The 11,891-nt window shown below is 40.1% G+C and overlaps 1 long non-coding RNA gene across 1 annotated transcript; it reads left to right on the top strand.

Annotated features, from left to right (window-relative positions):
• The first annotated feature begins 7,888 nt into the window (after nucleotides 1-7,888).
• LOC121133318 lies at nucleotides 7,889-10,962 on the top strand. The gene is made up of 3 exons (XR_005870148.1): nucleotides 7,889-7,968; nucleotides 8,313-8,411; nucleotides 10,210-10,962. It is a non-coding gene; the product is annotated as an uncharacterized LOC121133318 (long non-coding RNA).
• Nucleotides 10,963-11,891: the final 929 nt, after the last annotated feature.

Raw genomic sequence — 11,891 nt, 5'->3', positions numbered from 1 at the left:
TTAGGACTTATCAAGATTGTGGTCTCTCCATCCTCTTCTCTTGGGTACTATGCATATATGCATATCTTTTAGGTTCTTTCCTGTTTCCCAGACTCTCTATCTGTGGAAGTGCAGACTGGCACTATCCTGATCCATATTTAAAATCCATATATGAGTGAGTACATACCATGTTTGTCTTTTTGCGACTGGGTTACCTCACTCAGGATGGTTTCTTCCAGTGCTATCCATTTCCCTGTGAATTTCAAGATTCCATTGTTTTTTTCTGCTGAGTAATACTCCATTGTGTAAATGTACCACATTTTCTCTATCCACTCTTCAGTTGAGGGGCATCTAGGTTGCTTCCAGGTTCTGGCTATTACAAACAATGCTGCTATGAACATAGTGGAGCAGATGCCCTTGTTGTATGAATGGGCATCTTTTGGATATATGCCTAAGAGTGGAATTGCTGGGTCTAGTGGTAGATTAATTCCCATTTTCCTGAGGAATCTCCATACTGATTTCCAAAGAGGCTGTATGAGTCGGCATTCCCACCAGCAGTGGAGGAGTGTTCCTCTCTCTCCACATCCTCTCCAGCAAGATCCTCTGAATGGATGGGGAACACGGCGAGGGGGGGGGTACTGGGACCTGGGAAGAATAGAGGGGGTAAAGAGGAAGGGAGTTGGTCATGGGGGAACAGGAAGTTGAGGGGGTGGGGGTAAAATAGGGGAAGAGGGAATCATAGGATCGAAGACAGATCAGGCACCAGAGTGACCTCGAGTGATCTAAAGGTATAACATCAATTGCCAAGCTAAGCAATAGTGGAAGGACCACCTCGAATGCCCATTCCTGATAATGAACTTGATGTCTATAACCATCCAGGAGCCTTCATCCTGTGACTGATGGAAGCAGAGGCAAACACACAACTAAGCACTGAACTGAACCCAAGGAACCCAGTGACAGAGAGAGAGGAGTGATGAGCAAATTGGCAAAGAATGGGCTGGCAAAACCAGCAGAGACAGCTGATCTGAACAGGGGGAGTGCTCTTGGACCCCAGACCGACAGTGGGGAGGCCAGAATGGGACTGATCTGGACCCCCCAAATGTGAGTGTCAGTGAGAAGGCCTGGGCAACCTATGGGGCCCTGAGCTGTGGATCAGTGTCTATCCCTGGTATACAATCTGTCTTCATGTGCCTATAGCACAAAGAGAGATGCTCTTTCAGCCTGGACTCTTAGGGGAGTGCCTTGACCCTACCAAGAGTAAAATGATAGACTCTAGATATCCCCTATGTGGAAGGATTTGGCAATAGGGTGGGAGGGAGGGTGGAAGGGGAGTGCGGGAGGAGGGGAGGGAGAGGGAACTGGGATTGACATGTAAAACAAGCTATTTAAAAAAAATAAATTGAAAAAAAAAAGATTGTGGTCTCTCTCATTTTCAGACCAGTCGAAAAATCCCAGTACTGGGTGGCCACACGTGTCTCTCGGCTCCAGAACCTTGGCACCTCGGCACTTGATCCATGCTTGACGAATCCTGGAAATCAGTTGTTGCCTTTTGCACCCATCCCCCCCTCAGTCTCTGGGACGCTGGAGATTATAGGTTTTGGATCTCTGCCAATCTCATGGAAGCGTCCTCCAATAACAAGCATGTGCCCGCTTTTGGCACCCACATTCTACCAGTGACCCATGGTTAGAAATGGGGCCTCTACTCTTCCTCACTTGTCCTGCTTTTCTCTTCCCTGCATGCTAAAACTCCCGCCGGCCACAGAGGCTTCCCACCACGGCTAAACCTGTCTCAGGGTGGGAACCACCTTCCACCCATGAATGTCCTCTTTTGTCCCTCTCCTGTTCATTCAGCTTGGAATGGCGAATTCCTCTTTTACATCCAGTTTCTACCGTGTTTCTTCTACATATAGATGCCAGCAGCTCACAATGGCCTGGCCTAGGTTAGCGTCTGCTCAGGATGCTCTGAGAGTTCTTCATTTTTCACCCATGAATAAGGTTTGAAGTTTTCAGGTTTTGTACTACTCAGACCCACAAGGGGTCTCTCGGGTTTATACCCCAGCACTGGTCATTCATTCGTCTCTTAGACCTATGGTAGTCACACATCTTTCTGCCTCACTCGTGGAGAAAAAAGGCCACCTCTGCTGGAAATGTGCTTATGGAGCTGCCATGTTTACCATGCAGGCTAGCTGTAGGCATGCCCACTCAGTCTAGCCAGGTTCTGCCTGCAAACCCTACTGACAGATACAATTCATTTGCACTTTTATTTTTGCCTCTAATTTCTTCCTTCAACAGCCCTGTTGAGCATGGCTTGTTTATGGAATACTGTTCCTTTCCAGGTCACCCTGTTCTATCTCCAGCAAATCACTGATTCTGTCTCTTTAAATCTGTCTGTCTGTTACAACGTGAGAATCAGAAATTACACTCTGGTTTTGCCTTTTACTTTTATCCAGTCCTGTTCGATTTATCTGCTTATCTCTGTTAACTTAAATTTAATTGTCATGTTTAAAGTTGTAAAGATCTATTTCAAATTAACAGTATTTATACCACCCAGTCCTTCCTGTAAGCTGTTTACAAAGGTAAAGCTATTACAAAAGGGAATTTTTCTCTAGTACCTATGCGCTTAAGGCAAGTCACTAAAGATAAATTTTGTTTGCTAAGATATACTAAACAGACAGACAGCCCTCAAATGTTCAGAGATCTAGAGGACATGGCATTTAAATGTTTTATTAAAAAGCTTTTTATGACAGAGAGACAGGCAAGCTGCTGGCACCACCCCATTTCCTCCAAGAAGACTGGTTGGCACTGAAGAAACTTCACCCACAAAAGTACTAACAATGGTCACTGACCCACCCTGCCCTTCATCTCAACTGCTACAAAGGATTCTTCAGTGGGCAAGAGGACAAAGAAATCTACTTTTCTCCATGTTCCTTGGGTCAGTGATAGGGAAGTCTTCCTAAAGTCCCCAATCCATAGGTCTCACTATCAGCAGAAGGCAGGTGTCCTTAAAATTCTTTGCTATCAACAACTGTGAAGGACCTTGGGTGTGGGTGGGTGTCCAGGTAGTCAGCAAGTGAGTCTCTCATTCTCCAATGTCAGGTAACATTTTATCCTTCTCAAGAACTCTGATTCTTTTGACGACCAGAAGCTTTGCCAGCTTAAAGTAACAGACAAGGCAAAGCTCTGTCACAAAACAGATTTCAGGAACAGGTATTCTAAGGTTTATCTATATAAGATGGTAATGTAATAAAGTGAGTTGAGACATTGAAAAGAATGTAATATGTTCCAGATTTCTCTCTTTCATTATGTTACTGTTCATAGTGTTAATATTAATAACGTTCTGATAAGCTACTAACCTAACTCCAACAGAGTACTAAACAACTATACCACTATACAATCATAACTGCAAGGTCAAGATTAAGGTACTTTTATTATGCTAAAAAAATCTATACCACTATATGATCATAACTGCAATGTCAAAATTAAGATACTTTTCCTTATGCTAAAAAAATGTATGTCAGTTTCAAAAATGTTAATGCTGTTAACAGTCACTTCTAACATAAATATGATGCTAATGTATCTAATACTTATGTTTTCACAAAATTAAAGGATTCTTGTAAGTTCCGGGGAACCTAATTGGACATATCCAAACAAGTCAGATATTATTCAATTTCTCCCTGGTTCTGGAATTCCCTCTCCTCACCTTGGGACCCCTCTGGAACTCTTCCCCTCATCTTACAATCTTCCCCTCAAATACCAGGACCTAAGAAAAAATTTTTCTAAACTTAACCTTCTCCTTTACTCTGCTCACATCTTGCCAGGTCTAAGAGGCACTAGAGAGTTCCATACAGCCTGGACTGCAATGGATCAACCAGCTACCCCAGGACATGGCAGCACCCCAGCTTTCTCAGGTCCACCACATGGAAAACTCCCCAAAGGTCAGCAGGAAGCAGTCTTAAGAACTCAACACCCTTTTCCCCTATTTATCTACCACCCCACCTCTTTTTATTAATAAGTAAGGTGGGGTGAAAGGTTCAGACATTATGCTGGCCTGCCCCTGTCACCTGGCAGAATACACTCAGGCAGCACTCTGGCCAGCCCAGAGTTCCATGAGAACCAGTCTGCATGCAGGTGTAAAGGACCCCTTTAAGAAATACCCCTGCCCATTTCCACTGTCTTATCTCTCTTGCTCCTCTTACATTCCTCCTCTCTTTTCTCTTATCTCACTTCTCCCTCATCTTACTCTTCTCTTACTCACTCACTCTCTCTCTCTGTGATGTCTGTCTCCCCCTTTGGTCTCCCTCTGCTATAATAAACTACAGTTAACATGCTCTCCATGGCCTGTGCTGTATCGCCCCAACCCCGTTCTGTGCTCATGCTTGTATTTCACCTTTCACCTTCTGTGCCCCCTTTCTAATTTCTAATCTCTGATCTTAAGCATAATAACAACAGGTAGGGGACAAGGGGTGAGGGGAGGGAGAAGGAACTGGGATTGACTTGTAAAACAATCTTGTTTCTAATTTAAATAAAAAAATCTATAAACATTAGTTTAACTGCAGGTTATAGTAGTCTTCTCTCTTCATCAATGAAAATTCTCATTTCACAGAGTCCACTACAGAAACCACAACCAACAAAAGGCAACCTTGTGAAGCGCAGTCCCACACCTAAGGCTCTGAGAATGTTGCACAGAGAAAATACTACAGGGAAGAGAAAATAAAAAGTATGAAATGAGGCCGGGCAGTGGTGGCACACGTCTTTAATCCCAGCACTCGGGAGGCAGAGGCAGGCAGATGTCTGTGAGTTCGAGGCCAGGCTGGACCAACGCCTCCAAAACAATACAGAGAAACCCTGTCTCATAAAAACAAAAAAAAAGTATGAAATGAAATACATGCATGTTTGGATGAAAAAACTCCAGGCACAGCACCACTTAATGCTGTGAAGAACATAGTGACACAGGACACTTACTCATTTATCATGGTGTTGTAAAGCATAAAGCCATGTTGGGATATATTTTCACAATCTTAATGAAACCAATCAAGGTATTCTCAACATATGATCCAGTAAGCATGACTATTGAGTACACCCAAGGAATATAAACTCATTGAATGTACCAATTCTAGAATTTTGTGAATAATATTGTGAGTATGCATGTGTGTTTTGGTTGGCAGGAGCATATAGGAATGTTTATATTATGAATTTTCATATGCACCTAAAATACTCCAGTAATAAAGTCTATTTAATCATAGTTTTTAAAAAGAAGACAGGTAGGACTGCTCAGATGGACACGTAAAGGTTATCCTCTGATTTCCATACAAACATGGATATTGCACCTACACACAGGATCATGCATACACAAACAGACGTACTACACACTCCACACATACCACATACACAAACGAAACACATACACACATACATACACACAACCTTTAAAAATTATTGTTATGCATGAATAATTGAACAAATGACAAATTAAAACCAAAAGAAAATATCTGCAACTTAAATATATCACAGAAGAAACATTAATATCAAAATGTAAAACCCTTTGAAATTAACAAGGAATATCAGGGACTAGGTAGAAACTCTCCTAAAAACAAGCGAAGAATGGCTGAAATTTGTGAAACATTGACAGACAGAGAAGAAACAAATATGAGCCTACATTGCCCTTTTGGCTTCTTAGAGAAAATTTTCCAGTTCACATGGAAGAGAGGGTCATTTCAGTTGACTTCCTGGGTTCTGAGAAGAGGACATGCCAATCAAAATAATTTCTTCCCTCATAAAAGTAATGAGTCCTTCCTATCTGCCATCTTCTAATCTTTGACTTTACTTTTTATCATATATTTCTGTGTTCCTGCATCCCTAGTTTTAACATGAACTAATATGTATTTCAGGATGTCCAGCTGAGACACCACAATATCTTGAATATTCCCTACAAAATTAGAAACTACTCAAGAGCAAAGTAAGTAGAAACATAGGGATTGCATTTTATTTATTTCATACACCTAACTATCAGGTGGGAGAGAGTAACCACAGCAGCACAGAATGTTGAAAGGTGGTGATCACTCATCTTCCTGCAGTGACTTTGCTAAAGCCTGTGGTGCTGACATCAGCAGAATATGTCACTAAAGTGACTGAAGCAGAAAGCCCAGTGCTTAAAGGAGACACAGAATTTCCACACCCTTTGGGTACTGAGGAAGAATTTCCACAGCCTAAAATGAGCACAGACTGGAAATCCCCATTGCTGACGTGGGGATACTGATGACGGTAGTACATTTTTTTTAAGTTTACTAGATATAAGGGAATCATGATAACATTGGATATAGACTAAAATATATGTATTCTCAGAGTTGAAGAGAACAGCTGTTGTAAGATATCACATAACACACACACACACACACACACACACACTGAGAAAGATCAGGGTACCTCCACTGGAGTTGGGGGTCAGCATAAGGTGAAGATGACAGGAGGAACAATTGGGGTAGGGTGAGTGGGCAAGTTATTGGAGGAGATGCTGTAGAAGTATAAACTAAAGAAATAGAAGAGTTATTCAGTGGGACAACAAACTTTTCCTATTCTTGCTACAGATTTAGACCTCTAAGTAAGGGGACATTTGAAACTCAAAGCAAATGTGATCGACAAAGTAACTACCCAGCCTGAAATACAGTTAAAAATCCCAAGAGAATTGTAGTAACAAAGGCTATTGAAATACTAAGGCCTTTACCTTAATTTATAATGCAAACCAATCAGAAAGACAGCAGGTACCTCATAAACTCAAAGAGTCAGAATATCATTGAATAACACAACTACTAATCAAGATCACTATAACCTGAAAAGCAATATTTCTGAATTAAAGAAAAAAGAAGGGTTATCAAACTCAAAATAAATTCAACGAACTCATAATCAGATATGCAGCATTGAAAATACAATAAAATGTATCCTCGGTTGGTCAAAGAAAGATAACAAACCCTGGGGTATAATGGCAAATGAGAGTCGGGTAAGACCTTGATTAGAAGACATCAAAATGGAGCCAGGCATCACAGAACATTCCTATCATCCCAGTACTTGCCATTTAGAAGGAGGAAGAAGAGAAATTCAAGGCCTGCCATAGCTACAAAGCGAGTTGGAAGCTGTTCTGGCCAACAGCAGACCCTGAATTATTTGCTGTCTATTAAAAGCACCACTTCTTGGAAGACATACAGAAAGTGAATACATTGTCTTCTAAGCAATTGGAAAGCAGAAGCAAGCAAGAGAAGCTTCACTCACAGACAGTAGAGCAAAATCAAAGGTCATTATATGTCAATAGACAGAACAACATATTAAGAACAAAGATGAGAGTAAACTGGTATGCAATGAATATGAGTGCAGCCAGTTCCACAGAACAATAAATATTGGACGTGAACACCAATACACAAATATAATTAATTAATCATAAAAATACCTTAGGATTGACACCAAAACTTTAACAAGGTATTTAAGATTTAAACTACATTATAAATCAAATAGCCTTACCAGGTAAGTATAGAAAGCTTTTACCACCCAACACCAGCAGAATACATAAATAACAAACTCAGAATTTTCTCCAAATTGGAACATGTTTTAGACACAAAGCAAACTGCAAAACAAAAGAATTGAAACCAAAAATTAAAAAGAAATTTTGTAGGAAATATAGGAATACATTCAGATAAAATAATGTGTTTTGAAAAGTTGCCACTGAAGACATCCAAGGAACTTTGAGAATGGCATATATACACAGTGGAATTATACGCAATTATAAAGACTGCTGAAATCATGAAATTAATATGTAAAGGGATGGACCTCAAAAATGTACTGAGGGTAATCCAGGCCCAGAAACACAAATGCCAACATATTCTCTCTTATTTTTAGATACTAATTGCAGCTTCTTAGATACAAGTATATAACTTGAAGTAATAGAAGACTAAGAAATAGAATGGGACCATGGGACAAAGAGGCAGAAGGAGCCCTAGACAGGTAAATAGAGAGGATGATGCAGGGACTATGGAAAGAATAATGGAAAAACAGGAACACTTCAACTGGGAGTGGAGAGAAGGGTAATGCAGAGAATGGAAGGGAGGAGATATGAGTAATGGTAAGGACGTGTGTCATTTACTGTTCTATATTAGGATGAAAAGCCACAATCAAGGCAACTTTTTAAAAAGGGAAAGACACAAGAGTCCATTATATCTGAAGAGAAGCAGTAGTCATGACGGGTGGAATTCAGGCTGGAAGCAGAGAAAGCTCACTGGGGATGATGCAAGTCTTTAGAACCTCCAATCCTGATCTAGTGACTTATTTCTCCCATGGATGAATGGAAGAAATCCACATCTCCTAGCCCTGCCCATCTTTAACACCAACTTGGAACTGAGAATGAAGATGCCAGAGCCTGTGGAGGAAATTATCATTTAAACCACAAGGTACAGAAAAATAATACTGATAAAATATGTAGAGATAAATATGTGCATATATAGATATATGTTTAGTGGAGTTGGATTATATAAGGTCATAAAATGTCCACCAAGAGCCATGAATTAGCTAATGAAAATTCTAGTGCCAGTCATTGGAAACCTTCATACAAGTTCTTGGTTGGAGGACGCAATTGTCTCCCAACAATATGGGCTGTTGTCACTGCTTGGATGATTTTCAGACATTTAAAAAGAGTAGCATTTCTGAAGACAACGTGTTCATTGTACAAGGAACTTAGAGGAATTGTTCTGGAACAAAACCTGGTAGCCTTCAATCTGATGACTATCTGTCACAGTAAAGGAAGGTATTATGCAAGCTGCCAGGTGAGGAAAACAAATCAATTGTCCTATTCAGCTGGATAGCACATAAATCACAATAACAATCTGTTCAGCAAGATATATCCAATAATTCAACAGTGACACTTCTAACTCAGGACCAACCAACAGCTGGCTAATTGTACATACACACAGATAATGTCTGTTAGTATAGCCTGGCCAACTCTTTATAGATATAGTATAAGTATATCTATATCTATTTCTGTATCTGCATCTGTTTCTATACCTATATCTATATCTATTTCAGTAATAAGTAAAGTGTCACCCCTGACTAAAAATAATCCTAGTGCAACAGATGGAGACTACTACAGAGATTCACAATGGGTCATAATGCAGCTAAAACATGACCTCAAACTAATCCTAAAGCTCATGGGAAGTCAGAAAGATTGTAAGAGCCAGAGGACCAGAACTTCTCCAGCGTCTAGACATGGCAGCCACAAAATCTCAACAATATGATTGCATGAACAAGACCTAAATAATAGTATCACCAGCTGACTTACTGGCATGGATGGGGAATTTCCACAAGGTCCAACCTTGTGGAAAATGATGAAAGGGAATGAAAATGAAAAACTACAGGTGGTCAGTGGGTACTGAGAGAGAATCAATGCCCTCCGGAGAAGAGCTCCTACATAGATTAATCACTTTAAAGTGGTCAGGCATGCACACATGTCCAGAGAGCTAATTGTAATGTACAGAGTATGTTGTATATTCATTGGAGACAGGATGGGGTAGGAGTTTCTGAGACAGAGGAGGATACAAGGGAATTTGGAAGCATGAGAATTATGTAGATGCAATGCTCATGTGTGAAGTTCTCAAAAAATATTTATAAAGAAATAAAAGAAGAAAGAGTTCAATGCATCTGACAAACATAGTGGGAAAATAAATTTAGCAGCACAATGAAAAGTTATACAGTACGATCCAGTTGATTTCACTCCAATGAAGCAATGATGTTTCAACATGGCAAATATGATGGATGTACTGAAGCTCTGATAATTATTGCTAATTGTCAATGTGACATACTCTAGAATCAACAGGTGATGGTCCTCTGGGCATGCCTGTAAGAAATTACTCAGCTACATTAATTGGTGGGAGAAGATCCATTTTCCACTATGGATAGGACATTTCCCTGAGCATAGGACCCCTAATTATATAAATTGGAGAAATCAAGCTAATCACAAGTTTTCATTTGGTCTTCCATGTCTCCTATCAGTAGACATATTGTGTCCAATATTTTATAGGTTTTTCCTACATGAGAATGATTTTAATGATTAAAATAGAACTGGACAAGCAAATATAAAAACCGCATCCAAGAATGGGACAGCAATATTCCTAACAACAATCTATAAACATTATTCTTTTACCTACAAATAAGAATGGTCTTCTCTCTTCATCAAGGAATCCTTTCTTTGAACAGAGTTCACTGCTGAAAACAACAACCAACCAATGCAGAGTTGTGGAGCCCAGTCCTACACCTAAGACTCAGATAATACTTCTCAAAGAGACTGTGAAATGAAATTGAATACTTTTTGGAAAATCACACTCCAAATACTGCCCCACTAAGTACTGTGAAGGACACAATGCAACAGGAAAGCTAATTCATTTACAATGGTATTGCAAATGTAAGCCATTTAGGGGAGCATTTTGGCAATCTGTAATAAAGCTTATCAATGTAGTCTTAACATATGATCCAGTAAACATGCCTCCTGCTATATAGCCAAGATATTAAATATCATCTCCACACTAAAGCCTCAGTATGGATAACAGTAACATTTTCTAATAACTAATGAAACCTGGGAATAGTCTGAATGTCTTTCAGTGGGCAAATAGTTTAATGAACAGTGATTAGTCTAAACAACAGAATTATATTTGGTGCTAACCCCAATTGAGTGGCCAGGTTATGAAAATACAACTGACTAATACATGTATATTATTAGATGAAAGATTCAAATCTGCAGAGGTAATATTCTACATGTCATTCTGGATAGAAAAAAAACTTGTGTAAATGGTAAAAAGAATCAGGGAAGTGGTATGTGTGGGAAAAGGAGAGACAAAAAGACAGAACTTGTCGGACTTTAAAGGCAATGCAACTAGATGTCATGGTACTTGATTGATAGATACTATTAACACACAAGTCACAAACTTAGGATGGCAATAGGTGGATATAAGATCATTGATTACAACAGTTTTAGAATCTGGTGAAGGATATTCATGATGAAGTGGGAACATGTATTGATACATACGAACATATGGGAATGTTTATGTTATGAATTCTCATATACACGTAAAATACTCCAAAGAATCTCTTTAATCACAATTTTAAGAAAGAAGACATGTAGAAGTGCTAGGATGGATATGCAAATGTTGTCTTTTGATTTCCATACCCTTCTATGGAACATGGGCATTGCACTCAAACACAGGGACATGTACACACACAGAGAGAGAGAGAGAGAGAGAGAGAGAGAGAGAGAGAGAGAGAGAGACCACACCACACACACATACACACAGATGGAGCCTTTAAAGTACTTTTTCTGTGGTGGAAGCAGAAGCAGACACCCACAGCTAAACACTGAACTGAACTCCTAGAATCCAGTGACAGAGAGGGAGGACTGATGAGCAAAGGGGTCAAGAACAGGCTGGAGAAACACACAGAATCAGCTGACCTGAACAAGGGGGATCTCATGGACACCAGACTGATAGCTGGGAGGCCAGCATGGAACTGATCCAGACTCACTGAACGTGTGTGTCAGTGAGGAGTCCTTGTAGGAGGAAAACAATGCCACCATTAACCATGTGACTTACTAGAGGCGCATACAGATGAGGTAATAAAAGAGCGGCTAACCACACCCACTTTAGGCATGACTAAAGACGTATACGGATGGACATAAAGATGTATACATACGTAGGCAGTGAACTACGTCACTACCCAGGCCCACTTTTGGGCATGGCTAAGGGGCATTACGGGGGAAGGTATAGAAGATTGAACAACGGAAGTCTTGGTCTCTTGTTCCGGCTTTTGGCTTCCAGTTGGACGGCAGAAAACTACTCGGCTCATCTGGGTTACTTGTTTGGTCTCTTGTGAATAATTTCTACAATAAA

The sequence above is a fragment of the Mesocricetus auratus genome, unplaced genomic scaffold (assembly GCF_017639785.1).
Source record: "Mesocricetus auratus isolate SY011 unplaced genomic scaffold, BCM_Maur_2.0 Super-Scaffold_100021, whole genome shotgun sequence".
Taxonomy (NCBI): Eukaryota; Metazoa; Chordata; class Mammalia; order Rodentia; family Cricetidae; genus Mesocricetus; species Mesocricetus auratus.
The sequence above is the reverse complement of the archived record's forward strand: the minus strand, read 5'-3'. Positions and strand labels throughout refer to the sequence as shown.